Consider the following 17,964-nt stretch of genomic DNA (forward strand, 5'->3'; position numbering starts at 1 on the left):
GCAACTTAGGAAACAGTATTGATCCCTCCTGATCACTTATCGCAGACCCTTCTGGGCTACAGAGGCAGGGTCCACTCTTTATTTTTTCTTTCTTATTATTATTGTCAATTGTGTATACACAGTTGATGACTGTCACGGGTTGTCGTGGTCTTTGCCATCACAACACTTGGCTGTGGTCTGTGCACACGGGATATACATTGGGGTGCATATATCTTTTTGAATTAGTGTTTTAGACTTATTCAGATATACACCCAGGAGTGGAATTGCTGGATTATATGGTAGTTCTGTTTTTAGTTTTTTGAGGAACCTCTATATTGTTTTCCATAGTGGCTGTATTAATTTTTCTAAGGCAAAGGAAACAAAAGCACAAATAAACAAATGGGACATAATTAAACTTAAAAGCTTCTGCACAGTATAGGAAACCATCTGCAAAATGAAAAGACAACCTACTGAATGGGAGAAAATGTTTGCAAATGTTATGCTAGATAAGGGGTTAATATTCAAAATATATAACAGCTCATACAACTCAATGTCAAAAAAAAAAAATGACCCAATCAAAAAATGGGTGGAAGATATAAATATACATTTTTCAAAAGAAGACATAAGATGGGCCATAGGCACATGAAAAGATGCTCAACATGGCTAATCATCAGAAAAATGCAAATCAAAACTACAATGAGGTATCACCTCACATCTGTCAGAATGCCTATTATCAAAAAGACAACAAATAACAAAAGTCAGTCTTATATTGGATCACAGAGACTTTTTGGTTTCTCACTACATTGGGTAGGAATAAACTCTGTAGGTTTCAGTAGAAGTCAACAATATTTTTATGTGTTTATGTTGGTTTTTAAAGTTACATGTATCATTTAAATGCTAGAAAGAGTTCTGGAACCCAAACTAGGAAAAGTAATGCTTCAATACAAGCAAATCTTATTTTCAGTGCAAGTAATTTTCACATAGATTATTGAAATTCATGCAAATGTTTAGTCAACTAACTTTATTGAACATCACATATAAGACAAGTCCTGTTCTAGTTGCCATGGGTCCAAAGTAAATGAGATAAAGTCCCTGCCCTCAAGCATTTTACATTCCAATAAAGATGATTTTTCTCAATAATGTGATCAGAATAATCAAAAAAACACTAAAAAATAGTGAAGCGTGCTAACAAGATATTGGATCTTCAAAGAAGAATCCATGTTTCTCAGTATGCTGTTACATTTAATAAATACAATATAGCATGAGTTTCTTTTGATTGCCCCAAAATTCTGAATCATTTAGGTTTTATGCACTGTTTTCCCTTCTTTGTGATATCCTTAAAAGGATGAAAATTGTGAAACAATAGAATCAAATTCCACAGAAAATCCAAATGATTTTTTTAAATTGATATAGTTGATTTACAACGTTGTGTTAGTTTCAGGTGTACAGCAGCGTGATTCACTTATACATATATATTTATTCTTTTTTAGATTCTTTTTCCTTATAGGTTATTACAAAATATTGAGTATAGTTCCCTATGCTATGCAGTGGCTCCTTGTTGGTCATCTATTTTTTATATACTAGTGTGTATATGTTAATTCCAAATTAACCTATCAAATGAGTTTTCATTTGTAAAAACGACAGCTAAACCACACAATATTTACAAGGCTATACTCCAAAAATAGGTGTCAGTACTTTCACTCATTCAGTGCAAACATTCATGCAATTTCACTTTGTTTCAGACACTAGGAAGAAAAATTCATGAGATAAAGTGATTAACAAGACAACATAAAACTCCTGATTTTCTGGTGCCTATAATTTAGACTTTGTGAATCTTAAGTTTTTTTAATTGAAGTCTAGTTGATTTAAATATTATATTAGTTTCAGGTGTACAGCATAGTGATTCAGTATTTTTATAGATTATAGTCCATTTAAAGTTACTATAAATATCGACTGTATTCCCTGCCCTGTACAATATATTCTTGTAGCTTGCAGCTTATTTATTGTAGCCAGCAAAATGTGTTTGTATTCATGCAATCTCAGGGATGAAATTCCCTGCCTAACACAGAACTTCTTTATTCGGGGTCCTTGAAAGAAATTCAGCGATTTCTCTTTGAGTATCATCTAGCGTCCTATTCCAGGGTTTTATGATGCCCTTAGGGGAAGAATCTGTATCTCCACACCCTGAACCCAAGTCTCCATCGCTGTAACCTCTCCACGTGTGGTCTCACCTCTGTCTCTCTCTGTCAACGTAGAGAGACAGTACTCCTCCTTTCATCAGACAGATCTGAAAATACTGGGAAACGGATTTTATATTCCTTACCTTCCTCTCCTCAGCTTTTTATCCCCTCACATTTTCCCCCCAAGTCCCTTGAGACTTTCTTCAGTTTTTGGCTGCTGCTTTTGAGATAAATATTGATCCCTAATAACTATTTATTACACCTAAAATACATGATGTCTGCTCCCAGTGAATGGCTTTTATGGAAAATATCTTATAAATAATCAAGTACTAGTATGTCTGAGTTAACAGGGGTTTAAAGGCTACTTTTCCCCTCTTAGAAATTATTTGGTTGAGTCAACTTATCTTCCAATTCTGTATTTTCCACATATAATAATGGGAATTTTATTCATTTTGGAAGAAATGTAGTTTACAAAAGTTGATAATATTTATACAAGGGATGTGAGAATAGAAAATAAATTATTTCAAAAATATTTTTCAGCTGTATATGTGCGAGGAAATAAGAATAATCTTATACATTTTTGTGCATGCCTTTGCAATTAGAAATTATAGTTTTGAATGTGCGATAAACATAGCCTACTGTTAAATACATTTCTGACTTAAATCTCAAGAAATTAGGTCAGGTAAAAATAAATCTTCCTCCCTTTCCTTCTTTAGTTTCATAATAATTATGACAAATAACACCCATGTTCCAACTTTCACTCCAAAAGACTAGAATTAAGGAAATTTGAATTATTATAGTGTTAGAAGAATGCCTTCTCAATATTCCTTTATGAAATGGTGTCTATTTTACCATATGGTTTCTGAGACTGGCTGTTCTATAGGATCAGAGTTAATTCATGATTCAAGAATGGATGTGGAGGACATTCATACTAAAATCATTTTTAAGAGCTTTTATGTAAAAACTGTTTTTAATCACTATGAACTTTTAATATAGGTTATTTGATAGCATTAAATCTCATTTTTCAAAGATGCCATCTTTATGTCACTCTATTTTTGGTTTTTGTGCTCAAAAACTATAGATTATAAGAACTGAAAGAGACCTTAGATTTCATTTTGTTCAGTCTTAATTTGGTGTATGAAAGAAGTACAATCCAGATGAAAAAAAAAAAAAAAGTCAAGAACAAAATGAAGACTAAAGTCCAGATCTGTCACTTCTCCCCAAGTCACAACCAGATGCTCCCCTCCTGAAACTACAGTTAAAGTTCTCAAATTCTCTTCTGAACCTATACATGTCACAGGCACACACAGAATTGTAAAGTAAATCCAATCTTTGTTACATAATGGTGCATTTTGTCACTTTCCTTTTCCGTGAGATATTGAAATAACTTTCTAAAATGTATGATACTTTTATTTTGGTGATTGAAACTAGGAAGTTATCTTGGTTTTTGAGATCCTGTAGATGGTAAATTCTCTTCTTTGGTTTTATAAAAACCAAAGCATGACATTTGCTTTGTCACAGAGTCCAAGTTGTGAATTAAAATGGCATTTTCCAGGCTATTTATACATAAGACTTTATTTAAATCTTTTTTATGATGTGTTCAAATGACACAGTCACAAACACTTTCTATTATTTCATGCAGTAGATCTATTTCTGATAACAAAATCAAAACCGTTAGCATTTAGTGTTTGCGTCGTGCATTGCCCAAAGTTATCAAGATGAATCTTAACGTTTTAAAAGGATCTCTTTTATTACATGAGAAGAGAATTATAGTGGAGGTCATAAATGACTTACTACATTTTGTTCAGAGAGAGCATCTTTCAAAAATTTTGTAAAGTTGATGAAGATAAAAAGCATGATAACGTTAGCAATAAGAACTGATATCACTCTTTGCATCTTTTGTTCTGGATGCTTTAATTTTTTTTTAACATCTTTATTGGAGTATAATTGCTTTACAGGGATGCTTTAATACTCAATCCTTTGCATAGTTTGCTTATCCTCATCTTACAAACCAGGGCACTGAGAATCAGAAAGGCTCACAATTTACCTGTTCCCAAAGTGAACCAAAGGCAGGATCAGGAGTAAGTTTCAGGTCTGAAGTCCAATTCTCCTACTGTATCCTGCTTCAAATAATAAATTAGGACATGCCCTTATCAACTTTTATAGCATTTTTACATAGAATTACTTTCTATATTAATTTTATGTGAAGATGAACAATAACTGTTATTTCTATATTCTATTGTTGAAAGTTAAATTGCCTTTAGATTTTTCAGTCTTGAAGGAGTAATTAATGTATGTACCATGTAAAACATAATAAATATTTAAAATATGCAAACATTTATTTCAATCCAATTTTGACCATAATATAGTTTAAACATTCAGCTGTCAATTGAGTAGCTGTTTCAGCCATCTCTCTTTTGGCTCATTCAGTGTAACACAATATCCTACTTGTTTAAGAGAGATAACATTGACTGCTATCTGAAAACCGTTTTTTTAATTAGAGTACATTAAAACTCTAGACAGAGGCCTCACTTTCTTCTGCTCCGCTCAGAAATTAAAATAGTGGATTGTAAGTCCACAGCATGGAAGAGAATGAATACCACTATAGACTGGAATCTTCCCCATGGGTCCCAATATTACAGGCATACCTAGACATCAATAGGTTCAGGTTAAAAGGCATGATTGATAATACAATATAATCCTTTGAGTAGTTTAATAAAGCCCAGCTTTTTGAGATGATAGTGGAACTGGGCTGTTTTAAGATAAAAAGAGCATCATTTCCTAGAGCTTTGCTTTCTGTCTTCCTGGGTAGAGAGGTTGATAGATGGATATAGAGTGTGATTTTTATAGATAAATAGAAAAATTAATGAATAGGTAATTGATAGATAATCAATAGATAATTGATAGAAAGAAGGAAAGACAGGAAGGAAGGAAGGAAAGGAAGAAAGAGAGAGAGAAAGAAAGAGGTTTGCTTTCCTTCTACCTCACTGGAAGCATAGATAGATAGATAGATAAAAATATAGAACTGGCTTCCAAATATGGCATGTGCTAAACTGTTCCCATTGGATCTAGGTATGATCATCCCCCATCTCTTATTTGGGGTACAGTGGAGAAGGAAGGTGTTATATAAAGAAAGAACAATATTCTGATATTTAGTAATTCTTTATGTAAAATATTTTCACTAGCAAATTGAAAATTCCTAAATATCTTTTATAGGACAGTAACTTATTTCTCATTATGTTTTTTGTGCAAGCCATTGGTATAGGGGTGACTAGAGAGGCAACAGAACACAAAATCACATGATAAAGGATATAATAGGGGGTGGACAAAGTGACCTTTGAAAAGGAGCTAGCAGGTCAGTTAGTTGAACAAAACTTTGCGTACATGGTGGTATTTAGGATGAATTTTGAAGAATGAATAATGGTTTTCCAGGGGAAACAGTATCCTTGGTTTCGAAAAACACTGTGTAAGATGCCCAGAAGCATAAAACTTCCTGGAGTGATGGAGAGAATGGCAAGGTACTTGGGCTGAGCGGAGGAGCAGGGGGTGGTTGAGATCCCAGAGATGGACTGAGGCCTTTGTGGGCATCACTGGGTAGTGTGGAATCCATCCTACTGGTTGGAGAATGGGAGAAAGGATGAGTCACCAGACAGTTTTAATCAAGAGGGAGACATGATCTAGTTTGTCCATAAGCAAGCCAAAAAATATCCACTGTACCTGCATAGGTGAGTATTCGAAAGCCAAGCTGTCTAATGCTTTTGGCCCAATTGTTGAGAGGATGTTTGAAATCAGCACGGAGAGAAGTGAGTGAAGTGGGTTTGATTAAGGAGGGTCAGCCTGGGTTCAGGCAGAGGATATCATACTTCACTAGCCTTCTAAAATCTCTGCAACTGTTTCTGGCGTGATAGATAACAGAACTTCAGGTGATGTTGTTTACTTACAAGCTTTTGACAAGGTACCACATCAGAGATTAATGGGCAAGGGAAAGATCTGTGGAGGCAAGAAAGAATACTGTGTTGAAAATGGACTTATGGGAAAATGAACAGTAATGTTAATCATTTATCCTTAATATAAAGAATTGGGTCAATTTGGACCACGTTCATATTAATCATTTTATAAGAGTTTATGTGAAAGTTAATTTTTGAATTTTGTAGTTCTTTTTATCACATTCTATGCAATACAAAAGTTTGCACTTATTTAATCTTATTTCAGATGTACAGCATTTGTATTTTCCTGCTTTATAAGAATCACTTTTCCTTTTTCATACTTGAATGGAAATTCATCATGAAACAAATTATATTTCTCAGCTAACCTAGGAACTCTAATTTGGCTGGCTTGGTTTATTTGTCAGATTCAGTTACACAAAACTAAGCTATTTTGAAGCTCTGGCCATGTTATATCTCCCTGTGATCTTTGTGTGAGAAAAATTGCATCATTTTCCATTATTTTGGAAAGTTTAGAATGTTCCGCTTTCACGTCTGCAGTAAAGTACTGGAGACATAAGCATGTCTTTTGAGGTGTGATATTGTTATTTCAGTAGTTAGATCTTGCTTCTATACTTTCAGCCTGGCTACCTTCTTATCTAATGCTAAGGCTTCTTTAGCCGTGTGAATCCTGTAACAACAGGAGAAGCCTCATTATTCATGGAGTAATGCCACATTAATGAAATATACACAGCCTTATTAACATTTGAGTAAGGAAAGTATCCCAAGATTTGTGCTTATTGAAACTGGAGAATGAAATCATTTAAAGTCTGTATATAGATCTGAAGTATAGGTACTATAATATATTAAGCTCTGTCAAAATTAGAAATATTTAATAGGAATTTTCAAATTGCTATGGGGAAAAACATTGTCTTAAGACTTAGATATAATGATGGAATCAAAATTTCATGAGAAAGTGTATAGAAACTACCTAGTGTATTTCCTGGCATGACATAGGCATATGGTTAGGCATAAAATAATAAAATGTTAGTAGAATTTATTCATCAATATGTGTCATAGCTGCAATGGCTTTATCATGATTGGAGCTTATTATTTTGTTCTCAGAATAGTTGAATGATCATATGACAAATTGTTCAGTGGAGGAAAATTTAAAGATAATTGAAAAGGCTAAAGAAAACAATTGATATAAACTCAATCTAAGTATATTTTAGCCTTGATTTTTTCCTTAGTGCTGTGCTGTCTCTTTGCAAACAAATGAGAAGTAACAGCTCTTGGTCATTAAAATTATTTTCTGGATGCGAAGAGTCTATTTCTTTGATTGACTCCTGGAATTTTTTTGAAGACAAGTTTATCTGCTCAGTCATTTCCAATCAATGACTAATTGAACTAGCAATTATTCTCTGTAGAAAATGGTGCTATCTGGTCAACTTCTCTCCATGTAATAATATCACAAGTACAAAATGGATAAAATAAAATAGCGATTTGTAAAAGGCAACAATTCTCAAAGGAATTTGCAATGTTATATTGCCAATGCTGTCATTTGAGTTGGTATTTTTAACTGTGCTTGTGAATAAGGAAGGGAAAGATGATCTTATATAATCAACTTCAGTCATCGGAAGGGTATGTTGACAGTGCACCATATATTCCTTGGATTTTTTTACATTTTAAGTATATCTGAGTTCTTTATAATCAAGGCACATGTTAAATCCAATTCTATAGTTCCTTTTAGGTTTTTTTCCCAAATAAAAATTATTAGAATGATAATTTGTTGGACCTTAATTATAAATTTTTTTGCTCAGAATATATTTGCTTTTCCACAGTTCTTATGTTTCTGCAGGGTGAATATAAGATTATATTTTTCAATTATAAATGTAATTAACATGTCAAGGTGGCACCTACTTATCACCTACTCTAGGGTAGGCAATGAGAGTTGGGGGTCAGATGTCCCCAGTCCGCCTGGGAGCCTTGGGGTAGCTCCCATTGGGGTCTGGAAATGAGATGTAATTGTCATTAGCTTAACAGTTAAACTTGGTCCAAATACCAGAGATAGTTTGGAACTCTTCAATTCTAATTTTGCTAATAGTCATAGTTATCCAGTAAAAAGATTTGAATTATCATGAAGTGTCCATTAGTCCGATTTGCATTCCAGATATAATGATTATGGTGAGTTACATTCACAGGTGCTTAGTAAACATATATATCCTCTGTTTTAAGGTGTTTATCCTCTAAATGAGACTATGCATATATTTTGTCCTAAATGTCCAGGAAAACCCATAAACATAGATGCAAATCCAGGTATTTTTTTCTTTCCTAAATATCCACTAGTATTTCACTATAAAAATTAAAAAGTGCATTCACTTCTATTATGTTATTTGAGCATCCAAACAACCTTATGGGAGAATTGAGAGCCTGTGTTTTCATTCCATTTATACAGATACAGGAAGGGAAATTCAGTAAACTGGAGGGATTAAGCCCAATTTTCTCATTTATAAAGGAAGAAAAAAAAAATAACAGTCTCCAGGAATTAAATGGTTTGGAAAGACCATATATGTGAGCTCTGTTTTTTTCTTTAAACAGGTCATCTATATGATTGCAAACATTAAATAATTGGGTGAATGACCAAAACGATGAGATAGGTGGGCCATATTTAAATTGCTTTAAACAGGAAGATTTGGTTTTGATGGAAGTAGTATGTGTAAAGCATTTGTACCTCTTCCTGACAAGTAAGCACGCAGTAAATGTCAGCTAATTATTATCAATGGTAGCATCATTTAAGTTGAAATAGTTCAGAAATCCTTATTTCAGAGATGCTTTATGTTTTTCCTAAGTCATATTCATAACTCATGATTTTCTGTGTGTTATAGAAAATACTTTGTTGTACCCCAAGGCAGGAATGTATATTTACATTATTATCTATTTGCCTACACTAGATATTTTTGAGGCCATTGAAATATATTTGATTCCTTTTTGTAAAGTGAAGAAAAATACATATTGTGGAGGACAGTTTTTGCATTGAAATATTCCAAAGCAAAGTGACTCAGTAGGTAACAAGTGGTGTGGTGTAAAGGACACAGATTATTTTGTCAAGGGCTAATGTGCTGAAAATTCTTGGTTCCCAAATTCCACTTCATAACAATAAAATACAGTTGGAGCTATCAAGTCAGACAACACTGGTATTAGACTGAAGTCAGTGGAATAAGGACATGATAAAGAACAATTTCATGCACTGAAAGCTTTTTTGTCTGATCAAAAGACAAAGACATTTCCATTTTTTTTTCACCTTGGCTTAGAGGCCACAATGGAATTTCTAGAGTCCAGAGGCTGGAGTGTCTCAGAAGATTTTAAAGTGTCAGAAAGATGTCTTTCTGGAAAATCCTGCAGACCTTGGAGCAACTGATTAATGAATGCTGGTCCTCTGGGCTGTGCCATTTGCTCTGTTGATTCACTCCGTTCTGAATTTATGTTTCCCATTTCTCAAATCTGCACCTTGGCTCCTGAATCTTTGGAAAGATTGAGAAGACAGCGGAAGACTGTTCCACTTGAGGAAGTGATGAGCAAAACAAAATAACAAACCCAGAAACCAAGAGATGGGTCGTCAGATCTACCTGGCTGTGCATATAATCATTTCATGCTCTTCCTATATGCCTAGGATTGGATGATTGATAAATTATAGAACATTCAGTGTGAACTCACTCATTCTGTTAGTTCTGGAGTTTAGAGACAGAGGGAGTGTGGTTGAAAATCTGCACATGGGGTGGCTAGATCCTTAGGTCCTTTCCCCTACCGAATGCATGTTCTGTCTTGCACCCCTCACCCTGCCCTGCATCTCAGAAAAGTGGAGATTTGTTTTCCAGAGGAATTAAATGACAGTGCCTCTGGATTAAGGACACTGAGAAGAGCAAAGGACTAAGAATCGAGAAGATCAAGTTAAATTGTTTATACTAAACAGAGAAGCCAGTCCTTTTTCTTTGCCCTACCTCCAGAACATTGACAGCTAGACTCACATCTCTCACTATTATGGACCACCATCATTTTCCCTACGCACCGTGTACCCCTCTTCCACTCCCCACCCCTAGGCATGAGCTTGAAGCATTCTTCTCTGGATAAATTGGAATGATGGCCACAAAATGACTTACAAATACTGGCATTTGGGGGGTGCTTTGCCAAAAACACGTCTCTTGACTGCAGAAGCCTGCAGTAAGCTTATCAGAATCAGACTCCACCCTCAATAAGCTGAAAAAGAACTTAACGTTGTTATTGTTTTGTGTTTTGCTGGGTATTTGTAAAGCCTCTAACACAAAAGACAGAAACTAAAACAACCATAACAAAGAAAGCAAATATAATGGAGTAAACAGAAAGATAACCTTCCAAAATTGATTAAATACGAAGAGATAAGAGAACTCTTATATCCATGAAATGGTAAATATGAATGATGCAATAAAAATGCATGCTCAGAGACAAGAAGTGGCTACTGGCAATTACAAATATTGTAGCTAAATAAAATAATCAATGGATAGATTGGAAAACAAAAGTCAAAGAAATCTCCCAGATGGTAAATAGGTAGTGAAAATTTTAAATGAAATCAAGAAATGAACAATAGGAAATGAAAAGAAATTAGTAGATTAGCAGTATTTATCAAATAAATAATACAGAAAAATTCTAGGAAATCATAAGTTAACAGATTGAAAATGTTATCTGAGCTAAGAGGAAAAAAAAAAAAAACCAGCCAAATAAAACCACATTATAATAAAATCAGAAAAGAAAACGAGAGAAAGATGTTGTATACAAGTTTTTTTGTTTGTTTGTTTTAATAAAGCAGATCAAGGTTCTGGGAGTTAAAATGGCACTGATTTTCTCACAGCAAGAGTGAGCACTAGATGACTATTAGCAAAACTGTCAAAATTCTAGAGGGGCATGATATTCAAACCAGCCACACTGGCTACCAGTCCTGAGGCTGAATGAAATTACCAGAAGATGTGTTCCATTGTGTTGAGGGGATAAACTAAAAGAGAATATTTCAAAAAAACTGAAGAACCTTTGAGAATAGTGAGGTGCCATCATACTTTCTGCCTAGAACACCTAGAGAGCAATCAGTCCATGTTGGAAGAGTCTTTTGGAGTCTCTAAGAATGACGTCTTAGGCAGAAAAATAGAACTGATTGATGACTAGAGGCATTTGATGACATAAAAATTAATATTTTAATGATTTTACAGAACTGCAGAGTTGTTAGGGAAAAATCATCCCTTTGTACACAGAAGAGTGTGTGCTCAAAAAGTAAGACATTTATTCAGGACATTTAAAATTTTGTGCAAGATAAGAAAGTCATCATAGTCAGCTTCTTGGCTTTTATAGTCATAATAATATGGTTGACACTGAATTTAGTTTTACCAAAAAGTGCGGTTACTATTTTTGACAATGAGAAGTGGGGAAAACATCTATAGGAGAGTTAAATCTTCATCTGTCATTTTAGGAAGTTGATACGTAGATATATAAGGTAGACTAAGTACATTATCTAGAAATGCACACTTAGAAGAAACAGCCAAATGAATGATAAATAGTTGTATTTCAGGATTTGAGGTGTCCTTTTTAATAAGCTTTTATTATTATGCACCCTGTAGATTGATGTGAATGTATTCATTTGATAAGATAATTTTATCATTTTGTAATGGAGGATCACGTATTCTTGCTTATGTATGAGAAACTTGTGTACATTGAGACAAGGAAACCTATCATTTTATTTTTAGGAAACTAATGGACTAAACCAATCAAGCAGTAATTTATGTATGTATTTATACTTTTCTATCTTTTTTGTATGAAGATTGCAGGATATCCTCTAACATACAAATACTTAACTGTACACACTCCTGTCTTGTTCATTTAAGAATTGTAAATAGGAAGTTCAGCTAAGATTTGTACTTTTCTTTTATTTATCCCTAGCACATGTCAGTTGAAAGTAGCTTTCAACAGCGGGAAAGAAAGAGTGAATCAGATAGCCTGCCAGCTCCCTCAGATTTACATTTTCACAGTGAGATCACTCTATTCTGTTCTAAGTAAAATGCCAGAACAGTAAACACATCTGTCTATAAGTTAGGGACATTACAGAACCAAATCAGTGTTATGTTCAAGCTCATCCATCCTTTGGTGCCCTTCATGTATAGATTGTTTATATTCCATCCTTTGAGTGTGCTACATCAAAATTTCCTAAGTGAGACAATGATCTTTAGAAAAAATGAAATAGAGTTTTGGGGACCTAATAAATTTTAGAAACACTGAATAAATATATCCCTTCTAAAACGGTATTCATTATTCAGCAGATATTTTTAGAGACCCAACTGTGGTCAGGCACCATTTTGGATAATTTGGATGGATACATCTGCCTGCTTGAGCTTACTTTCCAACGGGGAGACAGAAACAATAAACCAGTAACACGACACATGAGACAAGTATATTTTAGTATTTTAGAGGATAAGAAGTGTTTTCTTTTTTTAAAAAAAAAAAAGGAAACTGTAGAGCAGGATAAGGGGAAGGTTGTTGAAATTCTAATGAGGGAGGTCATCACTTTGAGAAACTGATGTTTAAAAGAGACCTAAAAGGTTAGGTATTTAGCTCTGTGGCTATCTGGGGGAAAAACATTCTAGGTAGAAGCGACTGCTCAAACCAAGGCCACATGTAGACGTCTGGTACAAGTTAGGATTTTGATGGTTAGCACATTGAGAAGCCATTGGAGGGTTTTGAACAAAGGTAGACAAGATGGCTGCGGATTTAGAATAGATTATAGCTAAGGAGACAAGGGTGGAAGCAGGGAAGCCAGCTAGAAGCCTATTGCAGTTAGATAGGTGAACGGTTATAATGGCTTGGAAGAGGGTGGTCACAGCAGAGAACGTGAAAATTGGTTAGATTCTGGATATCTTTGAAGACAGGACCAAAAGGATATCCTGAGGCCATTGCCTCCTTGTGAATGTTGACTAACAGTGTCCTAGGAAGTCCTGCAATAAATACACCAATTACATTTCACTTAGCTTTTCTAAGTTTGTGACCTCAGAATCCTTTATAAAGGATACATAACAACCATTATTTTGTGACACTGATGTTGCGCAGAACACATTTGGAAATGCTGTCATAGAAACCAAGACGATTTGTAAAACTAAGCATAGCCCGAGCTATTCTCCTCCAGATAAAACCTTATTCCATTTGATTTGATATATGCTATATAGCATAACTTGAGAGTCTCACCTAAAACATGCAATTAGGATTTTGCAACTTTCTTATTTTTAATTATGTAATTCTCACAAGACCTAAGGAAGCAAAGGGCAGTTCTTTATTTTGTTTTCTAAAAATATTCCTTTCTCTTTATTGAATAAACAGGAAGTCAATAAATTATCTACTTTCTTTGACTACAGGACATGCATTTTTCAGATACTTGTCAAGAGCATAGGATATATTTTCTGCGTGAAAGCTCTGCTTTTCTCACTCCTAGTTTAAAACAGGAAAATTACTGGTGGCTTATAAAAAAAGTTTCATTTATTTATTGAGTCACTAAATCTAATTAGGTCTATTATTCTTAAAAACTCCATGGTAACTCACAAAACCAAAAAGACTGATTCACATACATTCCATACTTGAATAGCTTATTATTATTGCAGAATTCAGAGCACTGCCTTGCTTAAGAAGCTGTCAGAATTTCTGTTCATTTCAGGGGTTTATAAATTAACTGTGGGAATATTTCTGGCTAGGGTGTGCTTGGTTCTGAAAGCCTTGGTATCTTCAATTTCTATTGCAGTTTTCTCTTTTAACTTTTAACCTTCTTACACCTTTATAATAGATTCACATTTAAAAAAATAGTCCGCTGGTCACAAAATTTATTTATTGTGGTTTAAAATAAGTGGGCAAGAACCACCCAGTTAACTTTTAAATTGATATTCACAATTGGGAGCATTTCAAAAAATTCAAACATTAGTTTTGATGTGTCACATATGTGGACTTCTGTTGAACTCGGTTTTCTAATCTCATATTGAATATATTGGCTATTTAAGGACAAGATGAAGAGTGTACTATGGAAACAGAGTATGTTAAGCACAGTTGATCAAAAAATAATTTAGTTTTTTAGGAGCATATATTCTAAGGCCACAAAAAACCTCATAGCATTCCAGAGATACATTTTATGGATTAAGAAATAAAAAGTACTCACAGCTCCATAATATCAAATGAATGCTAAAGATTCTTTCTCTTCCACTTCGTGACTTGTACCATCTGTTGACATCACACAATTATGGAAAAATAACATCTTCAAGTAAACGACTAAAATACTTCTTATAGACACCAGCTTTCTCCATTTACACTTCCATACTTCAAGAGCTGGCACAGTTATCTGCATGTGTTTTCCAGTTGTACCATCCATTCGCTTAGCAAACATTTATCCTATTCAGTTTGCTTATAAGTTTTAAACTAAACATAATGAACCCTTACAGAGAAGAGTAAGGGAGAGGAGGCAAGTAAAGAAATAAAGCCCTAATAGAGCAATCACTTTTCCTATGTTTTGGTTGATTTCACCACCAGAAAGCTAAACATAATTCATCTCTTTAGTGCATTTTTTTTTTTCTTTCACATGAGGATCTTTGACAAGATTATTTTTAATCTTTTACAAAGACACCAACCTCACAACCATTTTCTCGTATAAAACACTAGAAAGGTTGACAAAAGGTAGTTATGTCCACTCAGATATATTTTTCCTCCCTGAAATTATTGAAGGAGCTCAGGGAGCAAAAGCAGAAGTTGTCTATTCAATGAGATTTCTGACCATGGTGACTGTGGATTTGTGTATAATTGCTTGTAAAACATCAGTTTTTAATAGCCCCCCGATTTTACCCTTTGCTCCCAATGAGATTTTTCTTGTTTAAGATTAGAGCCCTTGAACCTGGTTTGGGGTGAGGGTTTCAAGCCTGACTCCAGATTCCCAAGGGCACCCAATAATATTTGACATGATAGGCAGCATATCTTGCTACTGCTTGAGGGAGACAGATCAGTATTTCCCAGGTGTCATGAAGAGGGTTTCAAGATAATTACCAGATTTATTTTATCTGCATCATTCTTCATGATTTATTCTAATGTCAAATTCATATTTCTAGTGCATTCGACAGTAGTCCTAAATTAATATATGTTTCTCCTCCTCTGAATTAGGGGGATTTCTCCACTGAATTTCTTGTCAAACTCCTAGCTGGACCTGGGGCTCTGCTTTGGCCAAGTCAGGAATGAGGAACATGATTAGGCAGCCCAAGTGGTCGCTTCCATCCCTTGTGTAACACGCTCTCGGGTGTGGACCAAATTGAGAGCCCCGTGTTAGGGACCGCCATCCTACCTGGAGAAAACACCATTAATTCTTGGTGACCGCCACACGATGTGGACTGAAGCAGTGGAACAGGTGGGGGGAGAATATCTGGGGAGAAGGCGAGATCTGCACGCTTGTCAAATCTCCCCCCACCCCAGAACATTTTACTCCTAGTGTTTACATAATCTTTGTTGGGACACCAGGCTCATTATACTGTAGGTAATTGAACACGCACTCAACAGTGTGTTTTGTTCGTTTCATTTTCACTCCCATAATTTTCTGTATGTATTCTATAACTGAGTTAATATATACATATTTTATGTTTTCATATCTTATGATAAACAACTGTACATTTATACTTGAATTTAATTATATTTAGATGTTTTTTAATTATGGGAATATAGATGGGACTCTTCCTTTACGTTAAGAAAAAGGTATTTTATTAGAGGTAATGAGGGCCGTAAGTGTTGAGCAACTTAATAAAGAAAATAGCTCTAGGAAACACGTTATTCATCATTTGGGATGAAGTAGTTAGTTTTATTCAGGCTGATAAACAGACCACTCTCTCCAGATTGGAAAGAAGTCATCCCAGGTTTTGTATCCCTCCAGGACAGGTCACAGAGCAAGCAGTGTATGAAAACGCAGTAATAGCCTGGAACCCTTTGTGTTCTGCAAGGCAGATCGTACACAGACGTATTTCTCTAATTTGAGCACATGCAGTGTTTGCCAATTTCTGTGGTGTAAATACTCCTATGACAGCCAACTTTAAGCTGCAGCTGTGGTGCCCCTGAGTATGGAATTTGGAGGAGACGTAGATAACCTCAAGGATTTGTTAATCACACAAATAATAGTAAAATGTAAAATGCATGAGAAGTGAAAATCTTTGAGTATTACCTTGGTTTATTAAAATTTAATTATAATTTTATAGAACTTATTTTTGGGTGATTACTATGATTCACAAATGACCTGCAAAATTTCTGGAAACTTCTCTTCCCACGAGTAGGTAAGAGCACACTTCAGCACACCCCCAGGTCTCCACCCACAGTTTCTGACACAGTGAGTCTGGGCCGGTGCCAAAGATTCCTGTTTCCAACCATTTCCCTGATGATACTGGTCCTGCTGGCCCCAGGCCCACATTTTGAGAACCTCTGACAAAGAGTGCCTGAAGCCCAGAGGAAATAAGCTGGTTTTCACTCCTGCAAAAGGATGGGGAAAAAACCAGAAAAATGAGGCAGGATCATTCTAAACCTTAGGATTTTGAAAGACAAAGGGAATCCATGGTTCACGGACCATTGCAATCGGGTATCAATATTTTGAAATAAGGATTTCCTGAACTCCCAACATGATTGGTTAATGTGTACAAACTTGTCGACACCAAAAGCAAAAGTAAGAGGAAATAAAAGTTTTCTCCTTAACATCAAATATGAAAAAAACCAGGATTCTGTCCAGCAGTAATTACTCTTAATATTGCTATTACCCACTTGTTTCTCTTCCTATTTCCATAATGTTTGTATAGTTCATGATAGCTTACAAAGAATGCTCATATACATTAATTCATGAGTACTAATTAAGTATTTGCATTTGGCAGGATTTTGCTCTATAGTGTATCCTTCTTTTAAAATGGATAAAACTTCTAAATAGATAAAATGTGCTTATCATTTGGAAAAATATTATTTTATAAAAAGTAAAATCAACTGTGACTAAACAGGATTACTTTATAATCTGTTTTGTTGCAAGAGATGATTGAATGCAGTGATTCAGAACATCAAGTGATGTCAGCTGGCCAAACTGTATACGTTGAATGAAGTGATAACCTAAAATCCAACAGCCTCAGTCAGAAAAAAAATAGCTGTCACTTTAGTTACAGATGGAAAATCACCTTTTTAAAATAACAAGCTTCCTTTATTTAAAACCTGTTATCAGCACTTCTATTATAACACTTATCACACCATGCTGTAATTGGTAATTGTTGTTCAAAAGTAATCCCTTAAACCATGACCTCCTTGAGGTTAGGGAACATTTAATGTATCTTCTGTTTGTTTATTTTATTTTCTAATGCAAAATAGTAGGTTCTTAATTGATGTTTCTTTGAACTCATACACATAGGAATACATGGAGGAAATATGTTTATGAAATTAGAAAAAGAAACAAAAAAACCTGATGACTCAATTATTTTTGGTTGAGGGGCTGGAAGGATAAAATCTTCCTTTATGCCACATTCCTCTCAGTCTTGGCAGTGATTTTTAAGTTAAGTGTGCATCAGATTCAGCAGGGGAGCTTTTTAAATATCAAAATTCTTGGTCCCTGTCTCTGGGCAGTTTAATTTCATTAAGCTTAGGGCTGAGTCCTGGAGTCTGAGTTTTAATAAGAATCCCAGATAATTCTTACTGATTTAGATCATTCATAAACCACACTTTGGGAATATTATTGAAGGTAGAAATACAGAGATAGACTCGCAGCAAACAGGTATTGATCTCTATCCAGATCTGGATATTGATATTGATAAATTTAGCATCCTGTGAAAATTGTATGTTGA

The 17,964-nt window shown here is 34.7% G+C and overlaps 1 protein-coding gene across 1 annotated transcript in view; it reads left to right on the forward strand.

Annotated features, from left to right (window-relative positions):
• CSMD1 (CUB and Sushi multiple domains 1) overlaps positions 1 to 17,964 on the forward strand; it is a 1,821,295-nt gene that overhangs the window by 17,482 nt on the left and 1,785,849 nt on the right. The window lies entirely within an intron of this gene.

Source organism: Balaenoptera ricei, chromosome 21 (genome assembly GCF_028023285.1).
Source record: "Balaenoptera ricei isolate mBalRic1 chromosome 21, mBalRic1.hap2, whole genome shotgun sequence".
Classification (NCBI taxonomy): Eukaryota; Metazoa; Chordata; class Mammalia; order Artiodactyla; family Balaenopteridae; genus Balaenoptera; species Balaenoptera ricei.